Here is a 22,088-nt window from a genome sequence, read left to right on the forward strand (position 1 = left end):
GCAGCATTTCTGAAGGGCCTGAATGGTGTTAGTAACAAGCACAGGTGTTGGTGGTTATGATGTGCACTTTACCACAGCTGAGCAATAGATCCCAGGTGACAAAGGCACCCAGGTGTTGTTAACTATTAGTGATGTGTATGTTTGTGATATACATACACTTAAATTATTATAATTTTTTGTTAGAAACTGTCACATGGATGATGGGATTTAAAGTGTATGTTTCATGGAGTGTTTTTTCCTCCATCAAATTTGTCAAGCATTCTTGAAATAACCTGATGACTCTTAGAATCTATGAAGCAGCAGCTCTGGCAATGTAAATCTTTCCAGAACCCCCCATTTTAGCAGCTACAATAAGGTAAGATAAAAGGAATGGAAAGTAACTACCTTGATGATGGGATCAGCTTTTAAAGTAATTGTTATGTTTTGGCTGGTTTTTTGTTTTTTTGTTTTTTTTTTTTTTTTGGTATGGGTCCAGAGGTTAAAGCTGTACGAAACAATAGCACAAAGCTACATGATAATGAAAATTTGGGCTTTTATTGAATATTCTTTCATTTCTAGAGACATCAGAGCACAATGTTATGCACATTTTAATGAGTTGCATATTTTGACCTATTGTGTATGCAATTAAACAACCAGATCATTTACATTTAAAATGACAATCCTAAAAAATTAAAAAGAAGGAAGGTTGCCATGGAGGTTATCCTGTGTACATATGATAGGTGAGAGTCTTATCCTGAAATGTGATGTGGTCTCAGAAAAAATACAAGTTTACACTGCTGTAATAAGGTAAATAAATCCACTTTCCTAAGTAAGAAGGACACTATTTGTGCTGAAAAAAAACTCCTTCATGTCTCTTTATTTATTAAAAAATAATGAGAATACAATATTAACAGTATGGTCAGAAGTTTAATTGAAAAAACTGAAAGTTCCCATCCTGTTATTTGAATTTCTTCAGCTGGTATGTAAGCATCAAGTTTGGGAGGAAAAGAACACATGTTCCTATTCTAGGCAGATGTGGTGTCGATTCACTGATGAATACTCAAACATTGTAGTGATAGTTTATAACCCAAAGTATAAGGGTCTAAAAAAATCACTGTAATAAACAGAAAGTCTTTAAAGGCATTTTCTAGACAAGTTTGGAATGCCATCTGCTATGTTGAAGGAATTGAGCATAATGAAATACATTTTGAACACAGTGGCTTCCATCGTACAGTCTGGGATTCCCACAGCACTGAGAAATAAATCGGACTGGTGAGAAAAGGCAAGTAATCCTGCTGCAAGGACAGGCGTGTTGTTTCAGCCCTTCAGTAACTTTTCACTGCAAAGAAGCTGGTTCCTACACCAATGACATGCTTCTGTAGTCTCTAAATACTCTCTAAATTCTAGGAACCTTACTTCTCTTGACTGGCTTCTCTTGAAAGTCCCTGAGTCTTTAAAATGTGTTTTCAAGAGTTATCAGATTCAAGAGACACTGTCTTATAAGGCGTAAGCCTTTATTACTTAGCAAGAGCTATAGAATTTGTGTACAAAAAAACAAAGTTCCAGCCTATGTGCCGCAAAAACGCTAAGAAATTAAAATTAGCTGCAACCAAGGAGAGGCTCCAAAACATTAGGATTATTATTATTGTAACTCAATGCTTTCTGTCACTATTTTATGTGGCATGGTTATTACTGGCCTCTCTTGTCACCTGCTCTGAACTCATGGTTTTGTGCTGGGCTCTGAAACAGGCAGGCTCGCTTTTTTTTCTGGCCACTCGGTACCATTTAGCATGTTACCATTGCTGTGCCCTTAATGACACTCTAAAAACTTAAAAGAGTTAACGTTCTTTCTGTAATATCTGGAAGTAACTCGAGGCTCTGGAAACATTTGGATTCTCATTATTATAATCAGAGATAATGAGAATAATGTGCAGAGATAATTGGTGCACAGTGACTGCAAAAGGACGACAAGCGTGGACAAGAGTGTTTGGCAGGACCACACGTTAATACATGGGAGTGGCTGATTAACCCTCAATGCTTTCAATTCCTAAATCTATCCAGTTTTAAGTTATACAGTGCCCATCACTTGGGCACTGTTCTTTATGATGTCTGCTGAACATTTGCCTGAGTCAAAAGTGTTTTGTTGTGAGCTATTCACATCACCTTAGGGAGGCTGGCTTCTATTATGAGCCTCAATTTTTTTATAAGCCCCTGAACATTTAAACATATCTAAGAGTAACTTGGTTCCCGAAAGAGGGTGTCAGACCATGAAACTCAGGTTATTCATGCTTTCCTAAGTGCTGAATTATGAAGCCTTTTTTTTTCTTCCACACTGTCAATGCCATCCCAAGGTAAGAACACTTTCCCTAGAACCAGTAGTTCTGGAGGTGCTGGGGCGATAAGCCTGAGGGCTGACCTGGGCTTGTTGCTAAAAAGTAATGGCTTAGAAAGGCAGTTTGCTTGGAAGGAAAAAAGAAGGTAGCTCTGTCAGCTGGTGTTAAAAATGTATCTAAGATTCCGTGATAAAATGTGCCCATAAGCCCTCCTGTTATTACCAAGCTACGATAATGGAAACTACCTCCTTCTCTAGCCAAAGCTCATATCTTCTCCTTTTATGATTTTCCTTTAACTACCAGGCTACTGTTGGTGTTTATGTTAGCCTGATTTCACTTGGGTAAATTTGTGGTGGAGGGGGAGGAGCATACATTAAATGATATACTTTGGGACTGTTTGTATTTACAACTTTCACTGACCACTGGTACTGCTATCCTTAAAGAATATGGTACACCAAACACTTAAACTTCTCTAAGAGCCAGTGTAGACTGTAACATTACAATTTCTTCCTTAAACATTTTGTCTTCCACCATTCAGATCTAAACATCTAAATTTATGGTATTGAACAGTTTCGGCAACCAATATGTCTCTTATATCCAACAAACACAGGTGGTTGAAGCTGTTTTTTTTTTTTTTTTTTTTTTTTTTTGGTGAAAACCAGAGACGCAGCGTTTAATCTGTCTCCCTCCTCCTCTTCCCAGATACTTCTGAAAAAAAAAAAAAAATCAGTTTCAGTTTTTTCAACTGTCAAATGAGGATTGTTGAGTTTGTGAAGATTAATTGAGATGATATCTGAGACAGTTCTAAGTGCTATATGCAACAGTGCCATAAAAATGCAAAATCTTGCTATCATTATCTAGCAATATTATGCTCTAGTGTTAAGAGAATCAAGATCTATGGAGCATCCAATAAGCATGTAAGAAGGGGATCCCTGTCCACTCAAGGAATATGTTTTACACTTCACAAAGAATGGAACAGAATTTTAGAAAATATTTCCTGAGATTTTAAAGTGTCTTAAATCATTTTTATGCATAATGAAAAATGATTACTTTTAGATAATGAAAACTGGTAATGTAGGACCTGGGACTATATTCTTTATAGAGTAAAGTAGAAGCAAAATCCTAGGTTAAAATATACCATGGGGTAACTCTGTGTGTGTGTGTGTGTGTGTGTGTGTGTGTGTGTGTGTGTGTGTACAATAAAAAGGAAAATATTGTCAAATATCAGTGCTACCATATCTAGCTAATCATATTATTACTGACATATTTATTCTCAATTAAAAGCATAAAGTATTTTTTCACATGTCAGTTTATAAAGTCATGTGGGTATATGAACTTACTACTATCTTGAGTTTCATAGTATTTATAACCCACATATTTCATGGATCTCACTGCTTCCTGACATGCCCCTCATGTAGGAGTTGTACTGAAATCTGAGCTACTATCTTCTGTCATCTGGGGAATAATACTTTGCTTTTGTTGTGTTTAGCTAGACAATGAAAAATGAAGACTACGAGTTCTTGATATGTTCTGCCATGGGTTGGCTGAGAGGACCACAAGATACCTCAACATCTTGGACAGTTTAATCCAGCTCACAAAAATGGCATATTTGTCTCTATCGGGACTGCTAGAAAAAGGGATTTTAGTAATGTCATATTCACATATCACTTATGTCCAAGAATTGGGTCTCATTGGCAGGTTCATTACCAGCATGAAGAAACAATGGGTACTCCTACTTAGTGCTTGACACAGCTGTCATCTTGAAGGTGCCAACAGGTTGAAAAATGTCACGTGACTTGCCATAGGGAACTCTGACATCACTACTCCCCAAAACCCTTATAGGAATTGTTCTCAACTGGGTGCCATTTAGCCCTCCCACCCCAGGGGACACTTGGAAATGTTTGGAGACATTTTTTATTGCCATGGCTAGGGAAGTACTGCTGGTTATCTAGTAAGCAGAAGCCACGGATGCTACCTAACATCCTGCAACGCACAGGACAGCAGCGCCACCATCCCTGACAACAAGGAATTATCAGGTGCAAGAAGTCAGCAGTGCCGAAGTTAGGAAAACCTTGTCTTTAAGGTAAGGGTTTCAGAGACAGTCGGCAGGGTAAGGAGAATGAATTACAAACGTTGGTCAGATCCACTCCACGTGGGGTATTTTGAAACATCAGATTTGGTGGTGATAAAGTATGATTCAGCACATTCCTGTTATAAGAAAGACAAATTATCCATTCTCTTCTTGAGATTACATTAATATTGTTCACACCTCACCACTGATTTTCTAAAATAAAACATTCGGTGTTTACCTCCCTACTTGTTGGTTGTCCTGCAGGGAGGAAAGAAATCCAGAGAAATTACTGACATGCTGTGTTCCTCTTACAGTCCTATGCACCTCCCTCCCAAATTTACAAAGTGTTGCATATTGTACATATGTGGTGATTTCTATGTCAGCCTTTAATGAGAAGGCTTGTAGAAGCTGCATGTCGTCCACACCCAAAATATGCAGGTGTTATGGCAAAGCAGCTGCAGAATAATTGATAGAGTTTCCAAGTTCCACGGATCATGTCAAGATTCATTTACATTAAGTTGACCTGGGATCTGCAGTGTACTGTAAACTAAACTAATTTAAGAAGGGCATCTGTTGTGTTATCTCTCACATTGCCTTCAGCAGGCCTTCCCTTTTTATTTTGAGTGAAGTTTTTGCTTTTGTGTCTTATGACAGCAATGTCTCCTCCATGAAAAGCTGAGCCTTTGCCAACGTTCCAGCCACCTTCTGAATAAATCAACTATGTTCCATCAGGTGGCAGAAAGGGCACTTCGAATTTTCTTGTGGCAGATGGTTTGACACATCTAATTGAAGTAATATAGTTTTTCAGATGGCCTTGATATGCTATAAGGAAATGTACAGTGTGTCATATTGTGACAAATATCTACTGGCTGAAATAGAAAATTTGGAGTAAATGTGCTGTACTCAGCATAGACATAGTGTTTTTTGGGGAGGGAAAAATCCTCGCCTTTATATTTTCAAGTCTTGGCTTCAGATGGAGGAAAGATTGCAATGGTTTAAATAGATGTGAAAAACGTACCCTCTTTTTAATTTTTTGAGATGGCCGTACTCTGTCACCCAGGCTCATAGCTTACTGCATCCTCTGAGTGATCCTCCTGCCTCAACCTCCCGATTAACCAAGACTACAGGTACATGCTACCATGCCTGGCTAACTTTCAAAAAAATTATTCTTTTTGAGACAGGTGTTTTGCTTGGTTGCCTAGGCTGGTCGGCTGGTCTCAAACTCCTGGGCTCAAGTTATCCTCCCCCCTCAAAGTACCGAAGTGACAGGCATGAGCCACTGTGCCTGATTCAAGACTGACTTTTTAATAGAAGCTGAGTCACATCTTTCCTCAGTCTGGTTAGGTAATTTTGTGGGTGGGGGTTTGGTAAGAAGCTGTTGCTGAGAGAATTACCGTTACAGTGCTGTAACAGAGTTATGGTTCTGAGAACCCACTGGGAGAAAATGGTATAATAATGCATTAAAGTGGAAGGAAAGAAAAGAGGTTTATGAGAGTAGGAGTGAGCTGGGCCCTTTAGCACCCCCATATCCCATAACTCAGCAGTGTCTAGACTAAGCTGATGAATGGCTCAGACAGCCCCTTCATCCTCAAGGCTTCACGGATTCACTGGCCTCATCCTGCCCAGACATACATAAAAAACAGAGCTTCAAGCCACTGCCCAAGAGGGCTTGTTATAATTTCCTAGAGGTCTGGTCCTTAGTTATTTATTACAAGTAATTATCAATTTGGAAGAGGGCTTGCTCAATGAACAAACTGGCATTTCCGAAACAATCTGTATAGGGTTGTTCTATGTAGGTAAGTTCTTTAAAAATAAATCTGGTTATTGATGTATCCTAATTCTCCCTTTATTAAAATCTCTGCTTAAATGTTGCTACCCCAGGGAGATGGAGGGGCCCATCCTCCTCTTCCCCTTACCCTGTTCTAGTTTGATGTGCAATACTGTTACTACTTGACATCATTTTTTGTGTCTATTTGTTTATTTTCTATTCCTCTCCCGTGGACATCCCCCATTCCCTCTCCCCAATGCCAATGTAAGATCAGAAAGGCAGGCACCAGAGAGGTCTCTCTTGTTCAGTATCTAGACCACTGCCTGGCATGTAATAGGTGAATAAATCTTTTGGATAATTCCCAAGTTTACTGTGACTTTCTGATTGATCTGGATCCTGCCTGAGAAATGGGTGACATTACTAGGTACATTACATTATTCAAGAGAGGTGGAGAGAACAACTGGTGGTTAAGACCCTCAGATAATCTTTATGTGGATAGATCTTTGTTTCTCTGAACTTTTCTCTTCTAGACCCTGACCCTGGCATAATGGGATTCCCTCTTTCCTTCCTAATTATTTACTTTCTGACATTAGTAAGTCAATTTGGCTCAAATCTTCCGCACCTTGACTTGGGTTCTCAGAGACCTGTTCTGTTTGCCCAAGATTATAGTCAGATTTCTGATTTCATTACCAGCCTCCATTTGGCCTATTTTTACATAGTCATTAGGACCTTCCTGCTGTGGATTGAAAGAACATATGTGTCCCTCCCAAATTAGTATTGGAACCTTTAACCCCAAGCTGATGGTATTAAGAAGTAGGGCTTTGGGGATATGATTAGGCCCTGAGGGCTCTGCTTTTGTGAATAAGATTAATGTTCTTATAAAAGAGCCTTCAAAAGACTCCCTGGCCCTTTTGCCCATCCATCTTTTCTGCCATGTGAGGACACAGCATGTTTCCCCTCTGGAGGATGCAGCAAAAAGGTACTGTATTAGTCCATTTTCATGCTACTGATAAAGACATACTTGAGACTGGGCAGTTTGCAAAAGAAAGAGGTTTAATTGTATTTCAGTTCCACATGGCTGGGGAAGCCTCACAATCATGGTGGAAGGCAAGGAGGAGCAAGTCATGTCCTACATAGATGGCAGCAGGCAATGAGAGAGAACTTGTGTAGGGAAACTCCTCTTTTTAAAACCATCAGATCTCCTGAGACTTATACACTATCAAAAGAACAGCACAGGAAAGACTTGCCCCCACGTTTCAATTACCTCCAACTGGGTCTCTCCCACAACATGTGGGAATTCAAGATGAGATTTGGGTGGGGACACAGCCAAACCATATCAGATACCATCTTGGAATCAGAGATTAGCCCTCAACAGACTCCAAATCTGTTGATGCCTTCATCTTGGACTTCCCAGTCTCCAGAACTGTGAGAAATATATTACTGTGGTTTATAAATTATCAAGTCTAAGATATTTTGTTACAGCAGCCTGAATAAACTAAGGTGCCTCCACTTGATCCTCATCTAGCTTGTTATCTCGGTAGCATTGATGTAACCCATACTTCTTTTTCTTTTTTGAAACATTTTTCTCTCTTAGCTTCTGTAACTCTCCTTTTCTGATTTCTCTTCTTTAATAGCTACACCTTTTCAGTCTCACTTATGGGCTTCTCCTCCCTCTCCCCATGAGTATTATAAGGTAGAGTGCTCCAGTGCTCAATCCTGAGCTCCTCTTTTCTCTCTTTTTCAAATCTGTTTCTTCTACAATTTACTCCATCTTACTAAAGGTCATCACTATCATATTCACCATTGATATTCACTTCAGAATTGTAGAGTCATCTTGATTTCTCTTTTTCCTAAATCTTCACATAAAATCCACTAGCATATTTTGGTGATTATACTTCCAAAAGATACCTTAAGTATATCCACCTCTATCTATCTCCAGGGAAACCAAACCCCACACTAGTGCAAGGGCCTCTGAGTTGGTCTTCCTTCTTCCTCTTGTTTCCTCTGGTCCAATAGCTTTCAACACAGGTTGCACATTGAATAATCTAGAGATGTCTGGGTCCCAATCTCCACAAATTTTGATTCAATAGGTTTGGAATTCAATGGTATTAAGAAGTAGGGCTTTGGGGATATGATTAGGCCCTGAGGGCTCTGCTTTTGTGAATAAGATTAATGTACTTATAAAGGAGGCTTCAAAAGACTTGCCTGGCCCTTTTGCCCGTCCATCTTTTCTGCCATGTGAGGACACAGCATGTTTCCCCTCTGGAGGATGCAGCAAAAAGGTACTGTATTAGTTCGTTTTCATGCTACTGATAAAGACATACTTGAGACTGGGCAGTTTACAAAAGAAAGAGGTTTAATTGGATTTCAGTTCCACATGGCTAGGGAGTTTATAGAAAGTATCCTCCAAGTGACTCAAATATATCTCCAGGATTAAGGACTACTGCTCTAATCCAGTGGTTTTCAAGTTTTAGTGGACATATATTTACACATGCTCCTTGATAAAATGAATATTCTGATTCAGTATACCTGGTTTGGAGCCCAGGCTGGAGTGCAGTGGTGCGATCTCGGCTCACAGGAAGCTCCACCTCCCGGGTTCACACCATTCTCCTGCCTCAGCCCCATGAGTAGCTGGGACTACAGGCTCCCGCCACCGCGCCTGGCTAATTTTGTTTTTGTATTTTTAGTAGAGACTGGGTTTCCCCATGTTAGCCAGGATGGTCTTGATCTCCTGAACTCGTGATCCACCCTCACCTCGTCCTTCCAAAGGGCTGGGATTACAGGTGTAAGCCAACGCGCTTGGCCCAGTTTACATTTCTAACAAGCTCCTAGATGATGATCATGCTGAATGTCCAAGGCTAGGCTCTGTTCCCTCTATACTCAGTAGTCAGAGTAGTCTTTTAAGAGACAAATTGTACCTTGTCGCTCTCCTACTTAAAACTCTTCTGTGCTTCCCTTTACACATTGGATTAAATAAAGCTATATCATAGTCCTTCATTCTCTCTCTCTCTCTCTCTCTCTCTCTCTCTCATTTTTTTTTTTTTTTTTTTTTGACCTGGCCCCTACCTCCTCTCCAATTTCATCTCTTGCCATTATTCTGGCTCCCTGTACTCTAGCCACATGGCTATTTTCCAGTTCCTTAAACACTCTAAGCATGATTATTAGGAGTGTGGGCATGACAGTCAGTCTTCCAGAGAACCAATTCCAGTTTCACTATTTACTGTGTTTATGACCATGAGAGAGAGACTTAATTACTTTGCTTCTGTTTCTTTTTTCCATTCTATAAAATGAGAATAATGGTATCACCTAGATATAGGAAAATTGTGAGGCCTAAAAGAGATCACAAATGTGAACACTTAGGACATGTAGAGAGTATCTAGTAAATATGACCTATTATCTCTTTCTGCTCCTTTGTATTCTGTGTCATGCTATTTTCATTTTAGCCTTTAATAGTACTGTTCCTGCTGCCAAGAAAGCTTTTCCTTTTGCACTTTGTTTTGATGCCTCCTTATCCTTTAGACATGATGTTATCTTCTCCAAGAGATATTTAATGACTGCTTATTTAAATTAGATGCCCCTTCCTCCACCTTCTCTATGACCACATCTTGTTTGTTTCCTTTGCAGATTTGCCTGTTTTTATATTATCTGTCTCACCCACTAGACCATAAACACTGTCAAAGGTAGGAACCATGTCATTATTGTATATTCCCAAAGCTCAGCAAAATGTCTGGTATATAGTAGACTCTCAAAACATATTTGTTCAATAGATAGACAAATTAACGTATATTTATCACCCCAGTCTGCAGGCATCACCTGAATTCCTAGAATATAGAGACTCTATAGATACTGGAAATTGACCTTAAGGCCCTTTAGCTCAACTAACTTATTTCACTGATGTGGAAAATCCCATTTTGCTAATGTGATCCCAAGCTTGATGACTGTATTAATGTTACTGACTATGGCTTGTGCCTTGATGCTGATAAACTTTGGTATGTTAGTGCAGCAAAAAGTGTCTATGATGGTTGATACTGAGTGTCAACTTGATTGGGTTTAAAGATACAAAGTATTGTTCCTGGGCATGTCTGTGAGGGTGTTGCTGAAGGAGATTAACATTTGAGTCAATGGGCTGGGAAAGGCAGACTCACCCTTTATCTGCATGGGCACAATCTAATCAGTTGCCAGGGCAGCTAGAATATAAGCAGGCAGAAAAATGTAAAAAGGGACTGGCCTAGCCTCCTAGCCTACATCTTTCTCCCTTGCTGGATGCTTCCTGCCCTCAAACAGCAGACTCCAAGTTCTTCAGTTTTGGAACTTGGACTTGCTCTCCTTGCTCCTCAGCCTGCAGATGGCCTATTGTGGGACCTTGACATTGTGTGAGTTAATACCTAATAAACTTCTATATATATATATATATAACCTTGACTAATACAGATTTTGTACTAGAGGAAGAGAATAATAAGGATGAAGTTCTTTCATTGGTTTTGGGGTTTCTGGAGTTGGCTGCTTAATATGATTAGACCCCAAAATGCTAAGGACTCTAGTTCTAACAGTATGGAGAACACTGATAGACCTTGGTGTGAACTGTTTAGAGACTTATGCAAAATAAATGCATTTGACACTCCTGACTCATCACTCCTGAGAGGTAAGGAGTTTAGTGACTCTGTATATAATACCTTTGACCATATGTAGAGAACCAAGGAATGTAATAAAGCTGGTTCGTTGCTCCTAAATTCAGTGGACACAGTGATAAAAGAAAATGATGGGGCCGGGCGCGGTGGCTCAAGCCTGTAATCCCAGCACTTTGGGAGGCCGAGACGGGCGGATCCCGAGGTCAGGAGATCGAGACCATCCTGGCTAACATGGTGAAACCCCGTCTCTACTTAAAAAAAATATAAAAAACTAGCCGGTCGAGGTGGCGGGCGCCTGTAGTCCCAGCTACTCAGGAGGCTGAGGCAGGAGAATGGCGTAAACCCGGGAGGCGGAGCTTGCAGTGAGCTGAGATCCGGCCACTACTCTCCAGCCTGGGGGACAGAGCGAGACTCTGTCTCAAAAAAAAAAAAGAAAATGATGAACTCAGGCATTCTGTTTCCCAGGTTCAGAAGCAGAAACTGAACCTCAAATCTGCCAAGATTGCCCTGAGTGAGAGTGTTCTCTTTTGTAGAGAAAGAGCTGAAATTGTGGAAAAACAGACACAAACTCTTATCATGCAAGTGGCTGACCTGTAACAAAAGGTGCATGCACAGCCTTGCCAGGTGTCTACTGTTAAAGTGAGGGCATTGATTGGAAAAGAATGGGACCCTGAAATTTGGAGTGGAGGTGTATGGGAGGACCCTGATGAAGCTGGGGACACTGAGCTTGTAAACTCTGATGAACATTTTTTGCCAGAAGAAACAGCCTCCCCATCCCCAGTAGTGGCAATATCTCCTCCCAATCCAAACTGACATCAACCTTTCCACCTTTGTCTGAGGAGATAAACCCTGTGCTGGCTGAAGCAACAGTGATGGCCTCCCCTGATGTAGTTTCCAGGCAAAATAATGTTGATTCTCATTAGGAGTCACCCCCAACACCCCTGTTTGGTACTAGACCTACAACTAAAGTCCTGGCAGGCCCCTGGAGATGAGGTTGAGAGTATGACCCATGAGGAGGTTCACTACACTTGAAAAGAACTGTTTGAGTTTTCTAATTTACATAAACAGCACTTTGGAGAACAGGCATGGGAATGGATATTAAGGGTGTGGGGTAATGGTGGAAGGAACATAGAACTGGATCAGGCTAAATTTATTAATTTAGGCCCACTAAGTAGGGACTCTGCATTTAATGTTGTAGCCTGGGGAGACAAAAGGTCCTAATAGTTTATTTGCTTGGTTAGCTGAAATATGGATTAAAAGATGGTCCACTGTGAGCAAGCTGGAAATACCTGATCTCCCTTGGTTTAATGTAGGGGAAGAGATCCAAAGGCTTAGGGAGATTGGGGTAGTGGAGTGGATTAGTCACTTCAGACCTACTCATCTCAGTTGGGACGGTCCAGAAGATATACTCTTGACCAACACCTTGCAAAATAGATTTGTGAGGGCAGCACCTGCATCTTTGAAGGTCCCTGTAATTGCTATTCTCTGTATGTCAGATCTAACAATGGGAACCACAGTCACTCAACTACAAAATTTAAATACAATGGGAATAATTGGATCCCAAGGTGGCAGGAGCCAAGTGGAGGCACTCAACTGTCAAAGGCAAGGTGGACATAGCTACCAGAATGGACAGCAGAGGCAAAGTGGCAATCAAAATTGTCTGACTTGTGTAGAGCTCTGACATTGTCTAATTAATCAAAGTGTTCCTAGAAGTGAAATTGATAAGATGCCTCCTGCATTCCTACTTAATTTATATAAGGAGAAAACTTCTAGGTCGAATGGACAAAAGACTAATTTGAATTATAAAAACAGAGAATTGTGGCTCCTCAATCAATTTCCAGACTTGAGCCAGTTTACAGACCCAGAACCACTTGAATGAAAGGGAGGACCCTTTCCTTCAGGGGTAGGGTCTTGAAGTAATGTAGAGGGAAGACCCCACTACATTACTGACAATTTATGCAGTGAATCTTTCTCCCATCGTTCCCTAAGGATACCTCCCACCTTCACCAGGGTAACTGTGCACTAGGTAAAGGGAAGTGATAAGACATTTTGGGGACCACTGGACACTGGCTCTCAGCTGACATTGAATCCAGGGGACCCAAAACATCACTGAGGTCCTCCAGTTAAAGTAGGGACTGATGGAGGTCAGGTAATTAATGGAGTTTTAGCTCAGGTTCAATTTATAGTGGGTCCAGTGGGTCCCCGGACTCATCCTATGCTCTTTTCCCCAATGCCAGAGTGCATAATTGGCATAGACACATTTAGCAGGTGGCAGAATCCCCATACTGGCTCCCTGACTGGTAAGGTGAGGGCTGTTATGGTGGGAAAGGCCAAATGGAAGCCATTAAAGTTGCCTTTACCTAGAAAAATAGTAATTCAAAAACTATATCATATCCCTGGAAGGATTGCAGAGATTAGTGCCACCATCAAGAATTTGAAAGGTGCAGGGGTGGTGATTCCCACCACATGCCCATTCAACTCTTCAATTTGGCCTGTGCAGAAGACAGATGGATCATGAAGAATGAAAGTAGATTATCATATGCTTAACCAAGTGATGGCTCCAATTGCAGCTGCTATATCAGATGAGGTTTCATTGCTTGAGCAAATTAACACATCTCCTGGTACCTGGTATGTAGCCATTGACTTGGCAAATGCATTTTTCTCTATTCCTGTCCATAAGGGCCACCAGAAACAATTTGCCTTCAGCTGGCAAGGCCAGCAATATGCTTTTACTGTCCTACCTCAGGGATATATCAACTCTCCAGGTTTGTGTCATAATCTTATTCAGAGAGATGTTGATCGTTTTTCACTTCTGCAAGATATCACACTGGTCCATTACATTGATGGTATTATGCTGATTGGATCCAGTGAGCAACAAGTAGCAAACACACTGGACTTATTGGTGAGACATTTGCATGCCAAAGGATGGGAAATAAATTTGACTAAAACTCAGGGACCAGGTCGGGTGCGGTGGCTCATGCCTGTAATCCCAGCACTTTGGGAGGCCGAGGCAGGCGGATCATGAGGTCAGGAGATCGAGACCATCCTGGCTAACACGGTGAAATCCCGTCTCTACTAAAAATACAAAAAAATTAACGGGGCCTGGTGGCAGGCGCCTGTAGTCCCAGGTACTCGGGAGGCTGAGGCAGGAGAATGGCCTGAACCCAGGAGGTGGAGCTGGCAGTGAGCTGAGATCGCGCCACTGAACTCCAGCCTGGGTGACATAGCAAGACTCTATCTCAAAAACAAAACAAAACAAACAAACAAAAAAACTCAGGGACCTTGTACCTCAGTAAAATTTCTAGGAGTCCAGTGGGGTGTGGCCTATTGAAATATTCCTTCTAAGGTGAAGGATAAGTTGCTGCATTTGGCCCCTCCTACAACCAAGAAAGAGGCACAATGCCTAATGGGCTTATTTGGATAGTGGAGGCAACACATTCCTCATTTGTGTGTGTTACTCTGGCCCATTTATTGAGTGACCGGAAAGGCTGCCAATTTTGAGTGGGGTTCAGAACAGGAGATGGCTCTGCAACAGGTCCAGGCTGCTGTGCAAGCTGCTCTGCCACTTGGGCCATATAACCCAGCAGATCCAATAGTGCTTGAGGTGTCATTGGCAGATAGGGATGCTGTTCAGAGTCTTTGGTAGGCCCCCACAGATCAATCACAGTGGCGGCCTCTAGGATTTTGAAGTGAGGCCCTGCCATCTTCTGCAGATAACTACTCTCCTTTTGAGAGACAGCTCTTGGCCTGTTACTGGGCTTTGGTGGAAACTGAACGTTTGACTTTGGGTCATCAAGTCACCATGCGAACTGAACTGCCTATCATGAGCTGGGTGCTTTCTGACCCATCTAGCCATAAAGTGGGTCATGCAGAGAAGCATTCCATCACCAAATGGAAGTGGTATATGCATGACAGGGCTCGAGCAGGTCCTGAAGGTACAAGTAAGTTACATGAGGAAGTGGCTGAAATGACCATGGCCTCCACTCCTGCCACCCTGCCTTCTCTTCCCCAGCCTGCACCAACGGCCTCACGGGGAGTTCGCTATGATAGTTGACAGAGGAAGAAAAAACTAGGGCCTAGTTCACAGATGGTTCTGCATGATATGCAGGCACCACTTGAAAGTGGACAGCTGCAGCACTACAACCCCTTTCTAGGACATTCCCGAAGCACAGCTGTGAAGGGAAATCTTCCCAGTGGGCAGAACTTTGAGCAGTGCATCTGCTTGTGCATTGTGCATGAAAGGAGAAATGACCAGATGTGCGATTATATACTAATTCATGGGCTGTAGCCAATGGTTTGGCTGGATGGTCAGGGACTTAGAAGAAGCATGACTGGAAAATTGGTGACAAAGAAATTTGGGGAAGAAGTATGTGGATGGACCTTTGTGAGTGGTCAAAAATTGCCAAGATATTTGTATTCTGTGTGAGTGCTCACCAACAGGTGACTTCAGCAGAGGAAGGTTTTAATAATTAAGTGGATAGGATGACCCGTTCTGTGGACACCACTCAGCCTCTTTTCCCAGCCACCCCTGTCATCGCCCAATAGGCCCATGAACAAAGTGGCCACAGTGGCAGGGATGTGCATGGGCTCAGCAACATGGACTTCCACTCACCAAGGCTAACCTGCCTATAGCTACTGCTGAGTGCCCAATTTGCCAGCAGCAGAGACCAACACTGAGCCCTGGATATGGCACCATTCCTCGGGTGGATCAGCCAGCTTCCTGGTGGCAGGTTGATTATACTGGGCCTCTTCCACCATGTAAAGGGCAGAGGTTTGTCCTCAGTGGAATGGACACTTATTCAGGATATAGGTTTGCCTATCCTGCATGCAATGCTTCTGCCAAGACTACCATCTGTGGATTCACGAAATGCCTTATCCATCATCATGGTATTCCACACAGCATTGCCTCAGACCAAGGTACTCACTTTACAGCTAAAGAAGTGTGGCAGTGGGCTCATACTCATGGAATTCATCAGTCTTACCAAGTCTCCCATTATCCTGAAGCAGCTGGACTGGTAGAATGGTGGAATGGCCTTTTGAAGTCACAATTACACCACCAACTAGGTGACAATACTTTGCAGGGCTGGGGCAAAGTTCTCCAGAAGGCCATGTATGTTCTGAATCAGCATCCAGTATATGGTACTGTTTCTCCCATAGCCAGGATACACGGGTCCAGGAATCAAGGGTAGAAGTGGAAGTGGCACCACTCACCATCAACCCTAGTGATCCACCAGAAAAAATTTTGCTTCCTGTTCTCACAACATTACATTCTGCTGGCCTAGAGGTCTTAGTTCCAGAGGGAGGAATGATGCCACCAGGAGACATGAGAATGATTCAATTAAACTGGAAGATTGCCACTTAGACACTTTTGGGTCCTCCTACCTGTAAGTCAACAAGCTAAGAAGGGAGTTACAATGTTGGCTGGTGTGATTGATCTGGACTATCAAGATCAAATCAGTCTTCTACTGCATAATGGAGGTAAGGAAGTGTATGCATGGAATACAGGAGATCCATTAGGGTGTCTCTTACTATTACCATGCCCTGTGATTAAGGTCAATGGGAAATTACAACAGCCCAATCCAGGCAGGACTACAAATGACCCAGACCCTTCAGGAATGAAGGTTTGGGTCACTCTACCAGGAAAAAACCCACGACCTGCTGAGGTACTGTTGAAGGCAAGGGGAATACAGAATGGGTAGTAGAAGAAGGTAGTCATCAATACCAGCTACGACCACATGACCAGCTGCAGAAATGAGGACTGTAATTGTCGCAAGTACTTTCTCCCTCCTTTTTTAAAAACATGTTTGTACATGTATACGCTTGTACTAAGAAAGTATCTTCATTTTATTTCCTTTCTCCTTTATTGTGTGACATAAGATTTACTGACTTCACATCAGCATTTAAGTATCATTAACTTTATGTAATAGTATTTGGGTTGGGGATTGGTACATTTCCGCTTGTATGAAGGATAGTTGTATTACATTAGGCATAATTATGAATTTATTATTGTCTTTACTTGAAGATTGTGTATGATCTCAGGAGATGTGTATGGGTTCAAGTTGACAAGGGGTGGACTTGTGATGGTTAATACTGAGTGTCCACCTGATTGGATTGAAGGATACAAAGTATTGATCCTGAGTGTGTCTGTGAGGGTGTTGCCAAAGAAGATTAACATTTGAGTCAGTGGGCTGGGAAAGGCAGGCCCACCCTCAATTTGGATGGGCACAATCTAATCAGCTGCCAGTGTGGCCAGAATATGAGCAGGCAGAACAATGTAAAAAGAGAGCCAACCCTAGCCTTCCAGCCTATATCCTTCTCCCTTACTGGATGCTTCCTGCCTTCAAACAGCAGACTCCAAATTCTTCAGTTTTGGAACTCAGATTGGCTTTCCTTGCTCCTCAGCCTGCATATGGCTATTGTGGGACCTTGTGGTCATGTGAGTTAATCCTTAATAAACTCCCCTTTAGAGAGGTCTGTCTCTCTAGAGAATCCTGACTAATATAGTATCCAACACTCTTCACTCTGTTTATAGATTCTTCATTCAGCCCTTTTTCTTCCCGACACCATGGTGTGTCTTAGATTTACCTGGAAGGAAAATAACTGATACAGGTTCAGGAACATTTGAAAGCCAGGAAACAGGCTTTATGGAAAGTCATTTGAGAATAAGATGAAAGAAAGTTCCAGTTCATTTCTGTCACTGGTCAAAGTTCTGTAACTTTAAATTTCTAAATAAATGAACAATTGGGGGTGTCTTTCCTGCAATATTATTATTGCCATCTCCCTGTTACTATAATCATTTCAGGTGATGAATATACAAGGCTTAAGAAAAGACTCACCATTTGTTGTCTTGTCTTTTCCTTTATCCAAGCCTGAAGAGTAATTTGCTGCCAGCTCTTCCTCCAGATCCAACCCTTCACTATCCTGTTTGCATTATTGCAAATTAATTTTCCAAAACCTTTGGTCTGCATATGTCACCTTCCTCTTCAACAATACTCAGTACTTCCCTTCTGCTTTTATAAAAGACTCCTGTCTGTGGCTTGGGGTTCAAGTCTCTCCATATTATGGTCCTATCCATTTCTTTCTCATCCTGAACCATGCTCCCTTTATGGTCCTCTCTCTGCTAGAAATTTGCTTCATCCAGTTCTCCATGCTCTTCCTCCCTCTATCCTTTGCTCAATGTGTTCCTCTTGCATGCAAGATCCTCTTTACTCATGTCAGGGTGTGTAAGCCTACCTTCTTCTGGATCCCACTCAATTGAGGACCTTAGGTTTTCTAGGGCTTCCCCAGGTCAGTGATTCTTCCAACTGTCTAGTAGTTGGGAGACCACAGGAGGCTATATGGTATTTTCAGAGCCCCTTCTGAATGTTAAACTCATAAAGAGTACCCAAAATATAGTATTAACTATCAGCAGATGTTACCTTGTGAGACAGGATCACAGGAAATCTGGAAGGGAAAAGACATAGAATATAGAAATCAGGCAAAAACTGCTTAGTCTGTTGTTGAAGAATCTTTTCTTAAAAAAGGAGAGGTCTGCATGGAGCAAAGATAGGAAGGAGTCAAAACTAGCAGAGAGGATCTCCAGCTCAGGCCAGGAAGGGAGAATTTGGATGTGGAGAATGTAAGGAAAGAGCAGGCTCTTGAAGGGAGTGGTTTATGGTTCAGAAATCCCATGTGAGACTAGCTAACTATGGCCTGTGACTAACTCATTTTTTGATGTCTCCTCATTAAATACTCATCTAATTATGAATTCAGGCTCCCCTCTTCCTCCCTCACCCTCTCAGACACCTTGAGATCATGGCAGGATGCTCCCCCATATGGATCAATGGGGTTTTTTTCATTAGAAAAGAATATACCCTTGTAAACATTTTGATATCCTGATTTTTTTTTTTACCTTACTCTCTTGTGAATGTGTTTACTAGGGGTCAGGTTCCCACATTCTGATCAGTGCTGGCCACCAAACCAAGCTGAGCTTCTAATTCTGCAAACTTGAGGCCTACACCCTGAAGCAGGTTCACTCCCTAGGTCCTGCCCCTGTGAACACTTGACCTTCCAGAAGGCTCCTTCTCAGCCTTTTAATCCCTGTCTTCAATAGAACTCATCAGGCCTTAAGTAAATGTGACCTTTTCATGTAACTTCCCAGGGTGCCTGAAGAGACAGATTTCCTATAAGATAGGTCTGTATGTCTTAACCCCAGTGACTGGAACAGTACCTTGACTGAATATAGCCAATATGTTATTAATACAGTTGTTGCCAATCTTCCTCCACTAGAATATATCATCCCTCTGTTGCCTGACTTACTCCACTGCTGTATCTCTAATGCCTAACAAATAGTGCCTGGCACATATTTGGTGCTCCAAAATATTTGATGATTGGATCATCTGAGAAACCATGATGTTTTATTCCTTTTAGGTTCTTTTTACTTCAAAATCTACAAGACAGTCAATTAATCTACTCCATGAGTCTCTGCTTTCTGACACTCCCTGCCTTATCAAGATTTCAGAAATACTCCTGGTTCCTGGTCAAACACAGTTAATACTCTTAGTAGTGTACATATATGTCATGTACCCTTTTAAACACTTTGTATTCACTCTTTTAATTGTTACAATCAGTCTGTGAAGAAATAATACAATTATCCTCATGTTGCATATGAGGAAACTGAGGCACAAGGTGGTAAAGTGACAGCATTGCATATGAACTAAGGCAATTAGGCTTTGGAGTTTGTGTTCCTAATCACTAGTCCAACTACCTCTCCAATGGTTATAGCACCTACCTGTTTATTTGGGAATGGCCCAATTTATGAAATTCTAGTGCATGTCAGAAGGGAGTTTTGGCTAAGACATGGGGAAGAAGACTGCCCTGCACATGTTAATAAATCATATTAATAATGAGCATGGTTTATTTATCCACAACATCATGAATGCACAAGCAGATCAACCATAGATGGGATTAGATCAAACAAAGAGCTCCAGTCCTGCCCTGGAGCGCTAATAATCTAGAGGTGTAAAACCTATTCTCTAGGCTAAAAAGTGAAAACAATCAGGCTTAGGGAACAATGGAGAGCTCTCACCCTTCTGGATCAGAAAATGGTAGCTTCAACCACTCTGCATGAGGAAAGAAAAAATGGCTTATAGTAACCATATATTTTTATGCCATAAAAAATCACATGGAAGTGTTCTTCCAATGGCATTCTCTTTCCTGACCAGGGGTACCCCTGCCAGTTGCTGCTAAGGGGCTTCAGCTGCCCCTAGTATCATTAGAACTTTCTACAAGTGCCCTAAAGGCTGAAGCCCTTGATGATTTTGTGTGACCTGTGCTCTGAGAGCTGCTTATATATATGTTAGGAGGACAAATTTTGGAGCCAGACACTACTTAGTCCTAATTAACCTGATTAAATTAATGTTGTGGAATCTTGATTTCCTCATATATGTACTATACACTTCATAAGCTGGTGTGATAATGTGATATAATAAGAAATTACATTTATTTGCGTTCTTCCCCCAGCTCTTGATATAAATATATTGAAACTCTTGTAAATAGGGGCACGAGGAGAATCTTTTGTTATATTTGGTCTTTGACACCCCCCACTAGCCAGGTTTTCGACATAGAGCTCCTAACACTTCTATAATTTTCTGAGTGATAGGAGCCTCTGACACAAAGTTTCTAAATCTCTTGAAAATTTTCAGTTGATAAAAGTATTTTTTGTTTTATTTGGTGACTCTTGACGGGCATCTGGATAACCTTGGGATGAAGGCTAGTTGCCAGGAAAACAAACTATGTGATTAGAGGGTTAAATCTTTTAGTTCTATTCTTCAGCCTCTGGGGAGAGGAAAGGGGTTGAATGTTGAGTTGATCACCAATGACCAACAATGTAATCGATCATGCTTACATAGTGAAGCCTCCACGAAATCCTCTCCAGGACTTGAAGAGTTTCAGGGTTGCTGGAGGTGCTTGGAGGTGTACCAAGTGAGGACAGGGAAGATCTTCCCCTGCAACCCTCTGCACCAATACCTTGCCCTATCCATCTCTTCATTTGGCTGTTTGTCAGTATCCTTCCTTTGTAATATCCTTTATATATAAACTGGCAAATCTTAAATTTATCCCTGAGTTCTGTGAGCCAACCAGCATATTAAACAAACCCAAGGAGGGGGTAGTGGGAACCCTGATTTATAGTCAGTAAGAAATATAGGTGAAAATCTATTACTTGTGATTGGTGTCTAATGTAGGGGATCAGTCTTATTGGACTGAACCCTTACCCTGTGGGATCTGACATGAACTCCATGTATATAATGTCAAAATTGAATTTAATTATAGGACACTAGGTGGTGTCTGCTGGAAAATTCGTTGCTGGTAGGGAGAAATCCTCACACAATTTGGTTACCAGAACTGAAGTAGTGTGTTGATCAACTACACTTAGATTTTAGTCTGTCAGAGCTTCTGTCACTAGCCTCAAAGCTGCCTTATAAGGGCAAACTTATGCCAGAACAATAGAAAGGCTCTCTAAGATCTCTGGTTTCCAAGAGGGTACTCAACGTGAGGGAAGGACAAAACCAGGATAGACCACTGCCTAGCACAAAGTAAGCACTCGATGTGTTGCATATGCATACACTTAACTCTTTTCTCTGAAATAAAGCATCAGGCTCTGTGAAGGACAAGTAACTTGCACTACCAGCAGATCATGAGACTTCAGCCCTGGGGATTCAGCCTTTGCACTTGGTTTCTCACCCATGTGGTGGGAAACCCATGTTGTAATTACTGAGAAGTCATCCAGTGTCAGATGATGTCAGCCCTGTGTCATGCAGTCCCCAGGAGGAAACGGACAGCAAGTTCCACTAGAATAGTTAATGAGAAGCTTGAATAAAAGGATACTCATATGGATGTGAGCGAAGTGTAGGGAACATAGAAGCAATTGAGTAATACCTCTAGTTTATAAGAGTGGGGTCATTATCACCTTAAAGTGAAGTAGGAGAGAAGGAGCTATTATTAAAACCTGCCAGAGTCAGTTCTGAGCAGAGGCTATCTTGATAGAGTTTGACCTTAGTTAGTAGGATGCAGCCACACTGCAGGGTGACCTCAAATGAAGGTGTCCAGGAGGGGCCACAATATCATTCTCCTCCGCTTGTGACCTCATGATAGGGCTCTGTTGTGGCCAAACCTAACCTGAAGCCAGATGTCAAGAGAGCCCCTTGCTGTAATCTATATTAGTCAAGGTAGAGAAAGGTGGGTTTCTATGTTTCTGCATAGATAGAGCTGTTTGCATGGATTACCTATTTAATTCTTACAATCTCCTCGTGAGATAACTATTATTCCAG

General features: G+C 41.7%; 1 pseudogene; it reads left to right on the forward strand.

Annotated features, from left to right (window-relative positions):
* The window catches only part of LOC139363965 (uncharacterized), a 30,474-nt pseudogene extending 13,931 nt beyond the window's left edge, over positions 1 to 16,543 (forward strand).
* Positions 16,544 to 22,088: the final 5,545 nt, after the last annotated feature.

Source organism: Macaca nemestrina, chromosome 6 (genome assembly GCF_043159975.1).
Source record: "Macaca nemestrina isolate mMacNem1 chromosome 6, mMacNem.hap1, whole genome shotgun sequence".
In the NCBI taxonomy this organism is placed as follows: Eukaryota; Metazoa; Chordata; class Mammalia; order Primates; family Cercopithecidae; genus Macaca; species Macaca nemestrina.